The 15,058-nt window shown below is 43.6% G+C and overlaps 1 protein-coding gene across 3 annotated transcripts in view; it reads right to left on the bottom strand.

The window, feature by feature from the left end:
* The window catches only part of Nod1 (nucleotide binding oligomerization domain containing 1), a 54,442-nt gene that overhangs the window by 29,413 nt on the left and 9,971 nt on the right, over window positions 1-15,058 (bottom strand). The window lies entirely within an intron of this gene.

Genomic DNA, 15,058 nt, shown 5'->3' on the forward strand with positions numbered 1-15,058 from the left:
AGCTGTCCTGGAACTCACTATATAGACCAGGCTGGCCTTGAATTCACAAAGATCCACCTGCCTCTGCCTCCCAAGTGCTGGGATTAAAGACGTGCTCCACCACGCCCGGCCTTATTATTATTATTTTTTTGACAGAGCATAGGGTAGGGGTTTATTTACAGAAGAGTGGGCTCCTCACATTTATGGTTGCACCATAAAGTCCACAGTCATACAGATCCTGTGACCTCCCGACAGCCACACAAAATAGTCAGAGAGGTGCCACTTGGTGTTCTCAGCTTATATATCCTTTGCCCTTCCCCTGACATGCAGCTAAGGTTGACTGACTGGGTAAGGGGGGTAACTGACTGACTCCCCCCTCGACTCCTTGATGAGTGTGGGAAGGAGGTGTGACTACAGCTTGCCTACAGTATAGTGGTCAGAGGACATTTCCAGTTAACACTCCACCCCTTCCTCCTGAAAGTAACACATTTCTAAATTCACCAGCACTGACTGCATTTCAGTTGGAGGCACTGCTTAGAAAGGCCCTGGGTTTGAGGCTGTCTTGGAGGAATGTTAATGATGATGCCCAGGACTTAGACTTTCCCTGTAAGATAGTCACAGGTCTGAGAAAAAACAAGAAAGGAAGCCACTTTCTCTTCTGGTGACTCAGCATTTTTTAGGAGGTTAGGAAATGGAGTTTCACAACTTCCTCCACTCCTCCTGTTCTCCTCTGATCTGTCCAGTGAGGATTCTGTTTATGATCTGCTTCTCTCCTGTACCTGAGATTCCTACAAAAACTATTCCCTCTCTGTCCTTCCAGCCTTTTTCTGTAACAGATACTTCTCTTGCCAGCAAAAGTGGAAACTTTCTCCAGATTTCTTACCAACTGAACAAAGCAGTTGGTTACCTGACAACCAGCTGGCAAAGACGCTGCATTTTTCTACTTATCCAGAGCCCTGGTTTGAGATGGAATCGAGTGTGTAGTTAGCTCAATTTGGCAGGAACTTAAGGAGGGATGGATGTCAGAGGGGAATCAAAGAAACTGAACACTACCTTGGTAAACAAAATCCAAAGGCAGACCAGATTGTGTTATGGGAGACCACGGAGACATTCACTATTCATCTGCTACCAGGAACACAGGAGAGTCGGGTGTCTCCTGGCCCTGAGAGATCCTTGGTGTTGTTTCCTTATAAAGGGTGGGTGGTGGGAGGCATGTGGAAAGGGAGAGAAGAAAGGGTGAGTAGGGGTTGGGAGAAAGGGAGAAAGGAAAGGCCAGGCTGGGCAGTCCTAGGCTTGTGAGAGTTGGGGCCTTCCCAGGCTGGAGGAATAGAGCCATAAGGATGCACGTTGGCGGGAAAATTGGGACAAAACTGGAAATTGGTGCCTAGATTCCATTCTGCAACTTGGATTTCTAAATTAAATATAAAACAAGGGTTAGGGGCAGGCAGTCACTGAAAGGAGAAAAGAAGTAGAGAGCAGAGCTTTTTTTTTTTCTTTCTTTTTTTTTTTTTTTTTAAGACAATCTCCTAGGGCTAGAGAACTGGCTCAGCAGTGACGAGCACTTACTCTTCTTCCAGAGGACCCAAGTTTAGTTCCTAGTACCCAAGTCTAGCAGCTCATAATTGCCTATACCTCTAGCTCCAAGATATTTGACACCCTCTCCTAGCCTCTGAGGGCATCTGCACACACATGGCATTCACTTAAACAGACACTCACATGCACATAACTAAAAATAATTTTTAAATTATTTTTAAAGGACCAGGCATGGTGGTGCATGTCTTTAATCTTAGCACTCAGGAGGCAGAGGCAGGCATATCTCTGTGACATTGAGGCCAGCCTGGTCTACATAGCAAGTTGCAGGCCAGCTAGGGCTATAGGGAGACCCTGTCTCAAGAAATAACACACACACACACACACACACACACACACACACACACATATGAGTAACAGAATCTTCATATGATGCGCAGGTTGGTGAGCTTAAGTGATCCTTCTGCCTCAGCTTCATGAATATCTACATTCACTTCTGTGCTTGAAGAGAGTAATTAATTTTTTAAGATGCTCAGTATTGCTTAGTTGAAATAAAATATAAGCTCATGGCTATTATTTATTTAGTGTGTATGTGTGTTTGTGTGCGCGTGTGAGCACATGCTGCATGCCACAGTGTACATGTGGAGGTCAGAGGACAACTTTCAGGAGTTAGTTCCAGGGCTTGGAGGCAAGTGCTTTTATCTACTGAGCCATGTGAGTGAGTGGCCCCAGTAATTTAAACATTTCTAATAGCCACGTTAATGAAAGTAAAAGCAAAGAGATAAAATCAGGGATATTTCAATTAACTCAATGTGTGAAAAATCTTACTCCATATGTCATACATTTATGAAGGAATATTTGCATTCATTTTTTCCACACCAAGGCTTTGAAATCTGGTGTTTTATACTTGATTTGAATTAACTACATTATCAGTCACATATTAGATGAAATTTTGCAGCTTCTTACACTTGCAGTAGAAATCCATTTCTTTGGGGTCAGGTCCCTTCTGCTGGTGAGCTGCAATCCCAATAAAGAAGCCTTGTCTATCCCATATGTAATGTGATTTGCATGATGTCTACAATGTCCAATCTTGGGTGTCACTGTGAAATGGCTTTCTCTGTCACACTCCTGCTGGTAATGTATGCCAATCCCTGTCAAGCTTTCTATGAAGAGCATATTCAAATCTTTCTAGCTTTTGCAGTCCAAGTCAAGAATGAATGTTTATTTTATTTTATTTTATTTTATTTTATTTTAGCAAAAGTTGCCTTCGAATCCCTCCAAAGTAACCTAGGCAATGGTACGATCATGACCCACACAGCAGAGGCATTATCTGCAAAGTTAGTGGGAAACTAGTAATGTTTGTGTGAGACCCCCTGCGCCCCCTCCACCTCAGTATTCAAGGTTTTTAAATCAACTAAGAACAAATGCTGTGATTTAAGTCTAACAAAACTCTGAGGCTTTCCAAATGCATTTCATAGGACCAGGTTTTGCCTCAGCAATAACCTCCCCCCACACTTCCTGGTCTTTGTACACTTGCTAATTTTGAGGATGAGGGATCTATTAGAGGTCATTCATGCGACCATCTTGAACTCTGTTAATTTTTTAGCTGATGTGGTAGAAAGGACTCCCAGGCAGTGACCTTGTGGCCTGATCTGATGTTTTAGGACAAGCAGCTGAGAAAGTCCAAGGATGGGTGTGCCGGTTAGTTTTGTCAACTTGACACAAACTGGAGACACCTGGGAAGAGGGAACTTGAATTGAGGAATTTTCTCCATCACATTGACCTATGGGCATGTCTGTGGGACATTTTCTGAATTGCTAATTGATGTAGGAGGGCCCAGCACACAGCGGGTGGTGCCATCTCTAGGCAGATGAACCTGGGCTGTGTAAGAAATGTAGCTGAGCAAGTCAGGGAGAGCAAGTCAATGAGTAGTGTTTCTCTATGGTTTCTGCTTCAGTTCCTGCCCCCATATTCCTGCCTTGAGTTCCTGCCTTGGAGTCCCTCCATGATGAACTGTAAGATGCAATAAATCCTTTCCTCCCCAAGTTGCTTTTGGTCAGTGTTTATCACAGCAACAGAGAAGCAAGCTAGGACAAAGGGTGACAAGTTAAGGCCCAGAGCTGATTTGCTTTGTCTCCTCTTGTGGTGGTGCCTGTCTCAACATCAGCAGTTGGCAACCTGTGGAAAGAATGCAAGACAGAAGGAGGGAGGACAGATGTGCTTATTTCTAACAAAAGGCAGAGAAAGAGAAATTATAAAAGAGATGAGACATGGGCTGAAGAGATGGCTCAGAGGTTAAGAGTGTGTACTCTTCTTGCAGAGGATCCCAGTTTGATTCCTAGTACCCAGGTATAGCAGCTCACAACCACTTGTAACACCAACACCAGGGGGATCTGATGCCTCTGGCCTCTCTAGGCCACACCCACACACAGACATACACACACAAAATTAAAAATAAAAATAAATATTTTGAAAGAGAAAAGAGGTGAGACAAAAACAAAAGAGAGAATATAAACCACCATATTAGTAATTAAATCAAATATGCATAGTCTAAATACAACAATTATAAAACATGATTTGGCAGATTTGGTAGAAAAAAACTGCATGCTTTGCTATTTAAAGAGATGTATCTTTAAAAAGATAACGGAGTTTAATTAACTATGAAAAAGGAAAAGCTGGCGTGGCTATATTAAAATTAAGTTAGACTTGTTTCCTGTGCCTACTTGAAGATGTGAGAGTTTAGCTTCTTCTCCTACTCCAGCTACCTCTGCTACCATGCTTCCCCACCATGATGGACTGTGCCCCTTGGAACTGTAAGCTAAATAAACTCTTTCTTCTTTAAGTTGCTTTGGTCAGTGTTTCTGTTACAGCAACAGAAAAGTAGCTAATACAGCAACTGGTACTGGAAAGTGGGCTGTTGACTGTGAAGAACCTGACCATGAGGCGTTTTGGAAGAATGTGGAAGACTTTGGAATCTTGGGTTGATTGCAGTAAGCAGAGCTTAACAGGCCATGCTAGTAAGTGCCCGGAAGAAAGTAGTGCTGAGAACAATGTAGTTCCAGAGGGAAATAAGGGTTTAAGCAACAATTGGGATATTTTGGCAAAGAGTCTGGCTGGAGTCTGCCCACAGCCAAAAAGTTTGCCTGAAGCTAAGTTGAAAAGCAATAGACTAATTTCTTTGGTGGAGAATATTTCAAGGCAGTTTAACATAGAAATGGTGGCTTGGCTATTTAATGTTGAATATTATGCAGAGCTACAGTGAAAAAGACAAATGGAACAGAAAGACAGACTGTATAGTTTGGATTGAAAAAGAGCGTTAGGAAGATAAATGTTGAACCCAAGACATGTGCTGAAGGAGAGGATCCCTTTGATAAGGAGATCAAAGTGATTAAGGAGAAGCCTAGATATTTGCACTTAAACAGTGGAAAGAGTGTCTCCAGGGTAAGACCATACGCAGTTAAGCCTCCAACTTGTGAAAGGAAAATGCTGCAGGGGCCACTGAAGACAAAAGCTTCTAAAATGGATAAAGCAGGCTGGATCTGTCCCAAACTGCAGCCAAACTTGGCAGTGTCGTTCACCTGGTGCTGGCTTTAGAGGCATGAAAAACGTTAAGAGTTAAGGGGTCATCAGTTCTTCCTCCAAGTTTTCAGGGAGCTTCTGAGGCCAGGCAGCATGCAGCTGGTGTGCTTCTGCATAAGGAAGGCCCTGATAGGCTACTGTATGAAGCTGTGAAGGTGAAGCCTGGTTGGTAGTGGAGATCCCAAGAAGTCATTCATGATGTCAGAGCTGTGAGTCATCTGCCAAGAAGACCTGCACTAGAGGGAGTGGTACTAGCCCAAGAGAGAGAGAGATGTATATTGGTTGCACGCAGCAAAGCTGGAGAGGCTGAGCTATCTAAGCCCTTTGGAAGTAAAGTCCCAGAAGTCAGACATGGAGCTACTGGATTTGGTGTTTTCCCTCCTGTTTTTGGTCTCGTTTTGGCCCAGTTTTTCCTCACTATGCCTCTATTCCTTCCTTTTGGAATGGTAATGTGTATTCAGTTCCATTGTATGTTGGAAGCATGTAGTTTTTCTTTTGATTTTATAGGGGCTTACAATTAAGGGATTTCCCTGAGCCTCAGAAGAGTCTTTGGACTATGGATTTTTGAGTAGTATTGAGGCTGGTAATGACTTTGGGGACTTTTAAGGTTGGACTAAATGCATTTTGCATTTTATATGGTCATGAGCCTATGGGGGCCAAGGAGTAGAATGTGGTGGTCCAAGTATTTGGACATTTTGTCCCCACTTGGTGCCATTTTGGGAGGTCATAGGTATGGCCATGCTGGGGGCAGGCTTAGAGAGTTCTTAAGCCTTGCTGGATCTCAAGTTGCTCTCTTGCTTCCTGTGTCTGCTTGAAAATGTGAGAGTTTAGTTTCCTCTCCTATTCCAGCCACCTCTGCTGCCATGTCTCCCTGGTACGATGGACTGTACCCCTTTGGAACTATAAGCTAAAGAAACTCTTCCTTCTATAAAAAAAAAATAAGAAAATTAAGTTAGATTTAAGAATTTCACAACAATATGATGAGTGCAGTTCTTCAGGATGCCACAACATTTTTCTTTTCTTTTTTTAAAAATTTTATTTATTACTTTTATTTTATGTGAATGAGTGTATTGCCTACATGTATATGAGTGCATCCCTGTCGTGCAGTGCCTCAGAGGTCAGAAGAAGGCTTTGGATTCCCCTGGAACTGGAGTTAAGGATGGTTCATAGCCACCATGTGGGTGCTAAGAATCGAAATCGAGTCCTCTGCAAGAGCAGTCAGTGTTGTTAAGTGCTGAGCCATCTCTCCAGCCCCAACATTTTTCATTTTTATACATCTAATAACGTATTTTGAAAATACATTAAAGCAAAATTTTACAAAAATGGAAGAATTCCAAATCCATAATCACAGCATAATATGCTTTGTAGACTACTTGAAAGAACAAAGACTAGGCAAACAAAACCAGTAGGAATCTGGGGAGATCTAAATAAGTGTCTCTTATTGGCATGTATAGAATACTGTACCCAACAACACCTGACATGAAGCATATGAAATGCTTCAAAACTGACCAGATTCTAGACCTTGCTCTAAATTCTTAACAAGGATTAAAGTCATTCACACTATATTTTCTAACCACAGTGGAATTAAGTTTGGAATCAATAATAAAAAGACAGTTGAAAAATCTCCAAATTCAGTCAAAGAAAAAAAAATAGAAGTTAGGAAATATTTCAAACTATGTGATAATAAAATACAGAATATTCAAATTTGTGGGAAACAAGAAGAATGCACAGCTTTGAATGCATATATTAGATAAGAAAACCAAAAATTGTGTTGCTTTCCATGTTTTCAATTAATTATAGCACAAATATTTACTCTTGTTCATAAATACCTTTTGAAAAGTTTGTTGTTGTTATTGATTTTTTTTTGAAACAGGGTTGAATGTAGCCTGGGCTGGCCTCAAAATGCTGACTTTGAACCTGATCCTCCTACACCACTTCCCAAGAGCTGGAATTATAGCTGTATGCCACCACAACCTGCTTAAAAGGTCTTTAAAGAATATGTGAAATATCAGAGCTGGCTAAGGTGATGGCTCAGTGGCTAAGAGCACTTGCTGCTCTTCCAGGTGACCCAGGTTCACATGCAGCTCACAACTATCTGGAACTCCAGTTCCAGGGGATCCAGTGCCCTCTTCTGGTCTATGGGCACCAGGCATGCATGTGGTACACAGACTTACATGCAGGCACTCACGTATACACATAAAATGTAAATGAATAAATCTTTATGAATATGTGGAAATTCATTGTAGAGATGGTATACATGCATGTCATATATAGGTTTTTTTTTGTTTTTTGGGTTTTTACTTTTGTTTTTGTTTTTGTTTTTTTGTTTTTTTTGAGACAGGGTCTCCTTGTAGCTCCAGCTGCCTGGAACTCACTCTGTAGACCAGGCTGGCCTTGAACTCACAGAGGATCCGCCTGATATAGTTTTAAAAACACACCAAGAAAACAGATTAAAAGTCCTCATGAGCAGTAGTTTCTACCACTAGTTCCGAGAGTCCAAATTATCTAAAATAATTTTTGTAAAGGAGGTGAGCCCTAGAATGGAGGAAGGTCTGGGGGGAGGCAAGGAAGTCTTGTGGCTTTGTGGGGCTTTGCTGCTGACCCACAGTGAAACAATGTCAACCATATATAATGATAAACATTACCTGGATCCATCAGAGGCATGAACTAGCAGGGACCGCAAGAGGAGGGTGGAGACTGACTTCCTGCTTTTGTCCCCTACTCATGGGGTGGCCCTGGAGAAGCCGCAGGCACACACACTTTCAAATGTCCTTCTAAAGACAGAGGCACTTGGCTTTATCTTCCCTCTCCACACCCCCAGGCACCCTGAAATGAGATGTGCATTCTTCAAAAGTGAGATACTTGGTAAAAGTGTTTTATGAAGATGTTTTCCTGATGTCCTTTCTAGGTTTAAAAAAAATTGTATTCCATTTATTTGTGTGTGTGTGTGTGTGTGTGTGTGTGTGTCCCTGAAGGAGCATGCATGGAGCTTGGAGGATAACTTTTGGCAGTCAATTCTCTCCTTCTATCATGTGAGTCTCAGGGATCAACCTTGGGTGGGAAGGCTTGTTGGCAATTTCAAATTTTGACATTCTCTATTTTATTATTACATACTCCAAAAAATATTTCCCAATTTCTATTGTTCCTTTGACAGTGAATTTGGAGATTTTCCTAGCAGTCTTTTTATTATTGATTTAAAATTTTGTCTCATTGCTGTCAGAAAATATAGTGTGAATGAGCCATCTCAGCTCATTAGCTTGTCCTTATGTTTTCACTTGTCTACTAAGCATAAAAGCAATATCCAGCGACTGTAGAAAATTTGTGAAGGGAAAAGAAAAAAAAAAAAGGAGAAAAAACAAAGTCACCTGTCAGCCATATGTGATGACATTTTGGAGCAATTCCCTTCAGCCTTCACCAATGGGCAGTCCTGTGGCACACTTGATATTTTGCCAGTTGGTACCACACTGTTTTGTGCTGTTTTTCTTGTGCTCTCGCCATTACCCCATGTTTCTCTGTGATTGCCAAGGCCCTTGTTTGAGCTGCAGAAACTGATTTCTAAAGGCCTTGGCTTTCCAACGAGCAGAGCGAGTTTCCTTTAATGATAGCAAAAGAACTCGAGGGTCTCACTGAGGTTTAGAATTCTACACCTGAGCAATCACCACGCCCCAAAGGCACGAAGATGGTGCCCAGTGGAGTGTCTTCCTTAGCCTGGCCCAGCCTGTGTGCATGCCACAGTAAGTCTAGGGCCCACAGGGTTCCACCCTCAACATCAATGAGCAATGCTGCCGGGTTGGGCAGGGATGGGGGGTGGAGGGAAAGTCTCCTGGGGTTGCAGCGTTATCTTTCCTACAGAAATCCTTGAGTGCACCCTTGCTCACAGTGCTTGTGTATCGGGTCCTGCAGCACATGCATGCTACCACACACCAAGTTTCTAGGGGCCTTGGTTTATACATACTGTGGGGTGTAAGACAAGGTAAGGTCAGATGCACCGCCCTGGGGACCTCCACAGCACTATGGTCTTAAGACCTGACTCTTTCGGCCAACCGGAGCTTGCCTGCCAGGCAGGGCCCCAGGCCTGTGCTCTTCAAGCTACAAGAGATGAGGCACAGGGGTAATGAATGTTCCTGGGACTTTTTGGAATGATCACTCATTGTAAGCACCACCACTCACTAGCAGGTCAGCTGTTATGTGCCTCGGTTTTCCCAAAGTGAGATTCCCGTCTCAAAGTGTTGCTGGAAGGATTGGGTTAATGTGCTCAAAGTGCCTACTACACCTGGGTAGGCAGAGTCACTCCTCAGTAACCCTCCCCCTCAGTTCACCTTTCCTATTGTCCCCATCTTCACACCAACTTCGGTGATTGAGGTCATTGTTGGGTGCACTTTACAAAGGCACTTTCCCACAAGGTTAAGCAGATCCTGCCCTCAGAGATGAGAATCCTGCAGGGCAGATAGGCTCAGAACCAGGAATTACCTGGTGCAAGTGTAGTTAGTGTGAGATTCTGGAGAGTCAAGAAAAATGAAATCATAATATTTTCCAGAAAAAGTATAGAACTGCAGATCATTACATTAAGTGAAACATTTTCTCTTACTTGCAGAACTTTGATTTGAGAGAGAAGGAGAGAGAGAGACAGAGACAGAGACAGAGTCATGAAACTAGAATGGGCCAGAAAGAAATTTTTAATGGAATAGGGAGTAGGTAATGGACTACACAAGACACAAAAGCAGAAGGATGACTGCTGGGGGGATTTGTAAGAGCCGGGACAGGGACTAGGGGAGGGCAGTAGGGGAGAGAGACACATTATAACAAAGTATAACACACATGTATGAAACACCATGATGACACCCACACTCTGTATGCTAACTTAAAAAAATATGCCCAGCATGTCTGGCACTCTCCTGAGGGCATCCTTGGGTTCGTCACCATGATCACCATGGAGCCCGGCCCATGACTGCCTCTGTAGTGGAAGGTTATGAGATGAATGTGCACAGAGCTGTGCTTTCTTAGAAAGTTTGATATGGAGATGCCCAGAGGGACACAGAGTCAAACGCTACACACCCACCCAGACCTGCCACCATTGTTTCAAGTGTCCTTGAACAGAGACCATCTCAGTGTGCCCTTGTTCATGTAGCCTAGAAAACACTAGCAGAGGTAGCCCCCTTAGCAAGAGTTTTGTTCTATACCAAACCATCCCCAGACCCACTGTTGGGTAGGCATGTCCTCTGAGACTATCACTCCTCCCACCCAATCAGTCATGAGGAAGAGGGTCTAAGAACAGATGCTGAGAGAAACCCTAAGGACTTTTGGAAGCACTAAGGACACTGGGAAAAAGGGGAGAGTCGCCATCTTGGTGAGGCATGCACAGACCTGGGGTGGGACAAACACTGGTGGCACAGATCTCAAAGTTTAGCCAAGATGTGGGAGAGAAAGAGCCCACCAGCATGCATGCCTTTGCATAAGCTTTGTTGCCAAGCCCAAATATTCTTATTCCTCGGACTTTAACTTAAGAGGGACATTGTAGTAGCTTAGTTGGTCAGCAGTTAGGTTGGCATTAGGCCTGCATGAATCTGAGAGCCAAAAGAGCCAGCACGGGTGGGGGGTGAGGGAGAATGGATTTGGTGCAACACCCACCTGCAGAGGGAACACTGCATGGAGTGTGACTATGAAAGTTGACTCTTGGGAAGAACAGATGGATCTGGCCTCCATCCAAGTGATGGGGGTTGGGTTCAGAACTGCAAGGAAATCATTTCCCAATTTCACTCTTTCTTTAGATCCCCAATTATTGGAAATCATCATTCATTCTTTCATTCTTTTGAAATTATATGTATTTCAAAATAAATGACCCAGCTTTCTGTAAATTGGTGTTGCAATACCAGCAGATAAAGATTTCAAACCAATCTAAGTCTATCCCCAGAAAACATTCTTTAACAAGGCAGAGGATGCTATTTAGAGTTACACCCCAAAGTTGTTTCTAGGTAGTCAGGCTTTTCTTCATATAGGATGGGAATGGACAGTAATGTAGACAAAAGCAAGGCCAGTATCAGAACTCGGCCACTCCATCCACCTCTCCCCAGTCCTGTTTCTCCCTCCCCAAGCTCTTTTCTTGGAATGAAAGCTCACAAGCGGCCTGCGGCTCAGGGACTCAGAAAAGCACAATGATTTTGCAAACACAAAAAGGCCTGACTTGTGAAAGAATAGCTTTACCAATCACATAACAATTTACACAGCCATGCCTGCCCTTTTCTTGAAGACAACCTCAGTGGAGGTATAGTGTCCATTCAGCAACTCAGGCGTCCCTCCTAAGGCTGGTTAACACTCCCCAGCCTCTTACCATGTCTCAAGAACTGGGGGTAGTGGTGGAGCTTCCTGGGCCAGCAGTGGTAGATGTGGCACAAGATGTGTGCATTCTGTACTTTTTCTTCTGGAACCACAGCTAGCCCACTGCAAACAGGTAGTTGCTCCCCTAGCCTGGGCTCACAAATCCCTTACACTGAGTCAAGTTTCCCACAAAAATAGAACAGAGAAAAGGTCAACAGAGCTGACTTTTCAAAAGAATTTTTTAAATCTCAGGACTCAAGCAGCATTTTAGGGAAGAAATGCTCTGTGTGTGTGTGTGTGTGTGTGTGTGTGTGTGTGTGTGTGTGTGTGTGTGTGTGTGTAGGATAGAGCCCAAACTCTGGAACTGTACACCTTGGGTTCCTTTTCCTTCCTTTCTTTTTTTGGGGAGGAGTGTCTCTCATTGCCTTGGGGCTCACTGATTGCTGACAGACTAGGCTAGTTGGCCAACGGACTCCAAGGATCTGCTTGTCTTCTTCTCAGTGCTGGGATTACAAGAGCATATCACTTTGCCAGGCTTCTTTATGTGGGTTCTGGGGATCAACTCAGAGCCTCAGTTGTGCCACAGGCACTTTACTGACTTAGCTGTCTCCCCCAGACCTCTTGCCTTCCCCATTTTCTCATGTATGTTGGAGAACGCTGACCTTCAAGCATAATAGTCACTGCTCTCTTCATTAACAATCATGACCTCTTGTGAGTGACTTTCAATATTGGACTTATTAATATCCTATAGAATATGAGGATAGGAAGGGTCATTAGACCCTCACCTGAGATTCCAGCTTCTTCTTCCTACACCACCCTCCCAACTGTATGTAATTCTGCCTCAGTTGGACATAGTCTTATGACCTCCAAAGGTTCTACAATATACAGAACATGGGAGGCTGACTGAAAAAGGAGGGGGCTTGGCCTATTCTTATTCATCATCCTTGCTGGGATGAGAATCTTTTTGATGTGGCTGCTTGGGAGTTACCCACACTCCTGTATGTAAACCCTTAACCATGTTCTGTAAGCCCAGTAAATTCATTGGTTCTCCACGTTAGACCATGGTGGGATTGATAGTGTGGTCTGTTGTTGATGCCCTATCTGTCTTCTGGGACTGAACTCAGAGCCTTGTGAGTGCTAGGTTAGCACTTTACCCCGGTGCCCCACCCTTACCTCAGCAGTGTTTTAATTCGATTTCACCAAAGCAGATGGATGTGCCAAGGGACCTCTCTTATTGCTACTCTGCTCCCCATCCAAATAGTTACCAAGAAAACCATTTCACATTTTTTAATTCCTTTCTGTTAAAAGCACATCTAGAGTGGGGTGTAGTGGCACATGCTTATAACCTTAGTACTTGGGAGGTCGAGGCAGGAAGATCATGAGCCTAGCCTACAAAACAAAAATCTCTCTCTCTCTCTCTCTCTCTCTCTCTCTCTCTCTCTCCCCACACACACATGTAGGATAGATTAGATAGATGATAGATTAGACAGATAGATAGATAGATAGATAGATAGATAGATAGATAGATAGATAGATAGATAGAGACAGGCAGACAGAGAGATAGATAGCATATTGGTGAGCCAGATGTGGTGGGTACATACCTTTAGTCCCAGCACTGGGAGAGGGCAGGTGGATTTCTGTAGATCGAGGCCAGCCTAGTTTAGGAAAGACTACAAAATATGGATTTGCAAAACATTCTGTGCACACAGTCTTGGACAACAGGAATAAATGAATAGAGTTTATTGATTGAATTAAAATAAGTTAAAACTATCAAACCTTGACTGCTTCAAGTAGGTGCCTGCCCATCTCAGAGTTGATATTATGCAGATGGCAAAATGTCAGACCGAACATATCAATCAGGTTTATATACCAGTTTGACTGTGACTCTTGGGATAACTTGAATACGCATGTTCACGAACATTGATCGTATCTAGATTCTCCTTTAGGAAACAGTTTCTGTCTGGAATAAGATCCATTCTAGGGACTTTAATCCACAGCCGCCTCTTCTGAGGAGTTTATAAGTGATGAAAGCAGTTATACTGTATTTGCACATGAACTACTCGGATTTTCAGAGTAAATGTGATACAATGAGCAGTGCATGGAACCACCCTTTTAGTTGCTGGATAGCAGAGTGGGAGGACTAACATTTCCCAGAGCTGGCTAACAGGCACTAACGCCGAGTCTATTTTTATGCAGCACTCATATGGCTGTGCAAGGAACACACATGCTCATCCAGCTCCAGTGGGACTTCCCTTCCCTGCTGCATTGATCACCAAAATCCATGCTTTTCTATTTCTCTTTGTGTTATCAGTCTCTTAAGAAACTTAACTTGGGGGCTGAAGAGGGCTCAGCAGTTAGGAGCACTGACTGGCTGCACTTGCAGAGGACCCAGTTCGAGTCCCAGCACCTAGCAGCGGTCTGTAACTCCAGTTCCAGGGGATCCAATGCCCTCTTCTGACTTCCTTGGACATTGCACACATGCAGGCAAAACACTCATACAGATAAAATAAATATAATAAATACTTAAAAAAAAAAAAAAAAGAACTTGGAAAACAAGCCCAGTCTGATATTGCCTCTGCCACATCAGAAGAGAGCTGACCACCCCCCTGGAGAACTTCCAGCAGGTGAATGAAGCTGCCATTGTTATTGGATGCTTTTAAGCTCCATTAGTACTCATTTACTTTAAGAATCTGAAAACATTTAATCCCTCAGCTTTTCCAAAACAGAGAAAGTCCTCTCTCTCCTCTCCCTCCCTCCTTCCCTCCCTCCCCATATAATGTGAACCCCAGACACACAGATATTGCTACCCTGCCCACAAGGAAAGGAATGCAGACACAGCTGACGTAAGCATTCGTAAGAATTCGGTGGACCCATGATGAAGCCCAGAAGTCCTTTTACAGCTGCCTGACTTCTGGGAAGCCCAGTGAATGATCCCACATTCCTCAGAGCCAAGCTTCTCCTTCCTCTGTCCCTAAAGCCCCACCCAGAGTGCACAAAGAAACAGCCACTCCTCTGAGACACTGGTCTGCTGGCAGGCGGTGTGGATCAACCAAAACTAGAATCACGGGCTTCTGGCCACAGGACAAATGCTTTCTTTGTTTGCTCTGACTCAAGTAGCCCCCTTAACAGATGAGTCTCTCTCATCTCTCAGCGGGGACGAGACTTAGAATGGGAGAAGGACCAGAGCCCAGTCTCAAATTGACCCTCCCCTGATCCCATTCTCCCCTCTGGGAATTCCCATGGCACTTTATCTCTGTCTCTCTCACAGGAGGTGGTACTTTCTTTCCAAGTTGATTATCCTCTTCCTGGCCAGCAGATAGTGATGGTGAATGGTATCTTACTCACTGACATGTGTGTTTGCATAAGTGAAAGATTTGCTCAGGGAACGGCACCAATGATTACTAGTAAATTCAGATTTGTGTTCCCAGCATCTGTTGCTCTACACCTTTCATATTAACTGCTGCCTTAAAAGGATAACTAGAGAGCCAGATGTGGTGGCACAAATCTACAAACCCAGTGCTTGGAAGGCAGAAGGAGTACCAGAACCAGGCCTGCCTGGGTTATACAATGAGAACAGGAAAGAAGAAAGGGAAGGAGGGAAGAAAAAACTAGAGCCCAGCTCTCAATTTCCAAGCCATTATGTGTGCAATTTTGT

The sequence above is a fragment of the Nannospalax galili genome, unplaced genomic scaffold, assembly GCF_000622305.1.
Source record: "Nannospalax galili isolate Female #2095 unplaced genomic scaffold, S.galili_v1.0 scaffold158, whole genome shotgun sequence".
In the NCBI taxonomy this organism is placed as follows: domain Eukaryota; kingdom Metazoa; phylum Chordata; class Mammalia; order Rodentia; family Spalacidae; genus Nannospalax; species Nannospalax galili.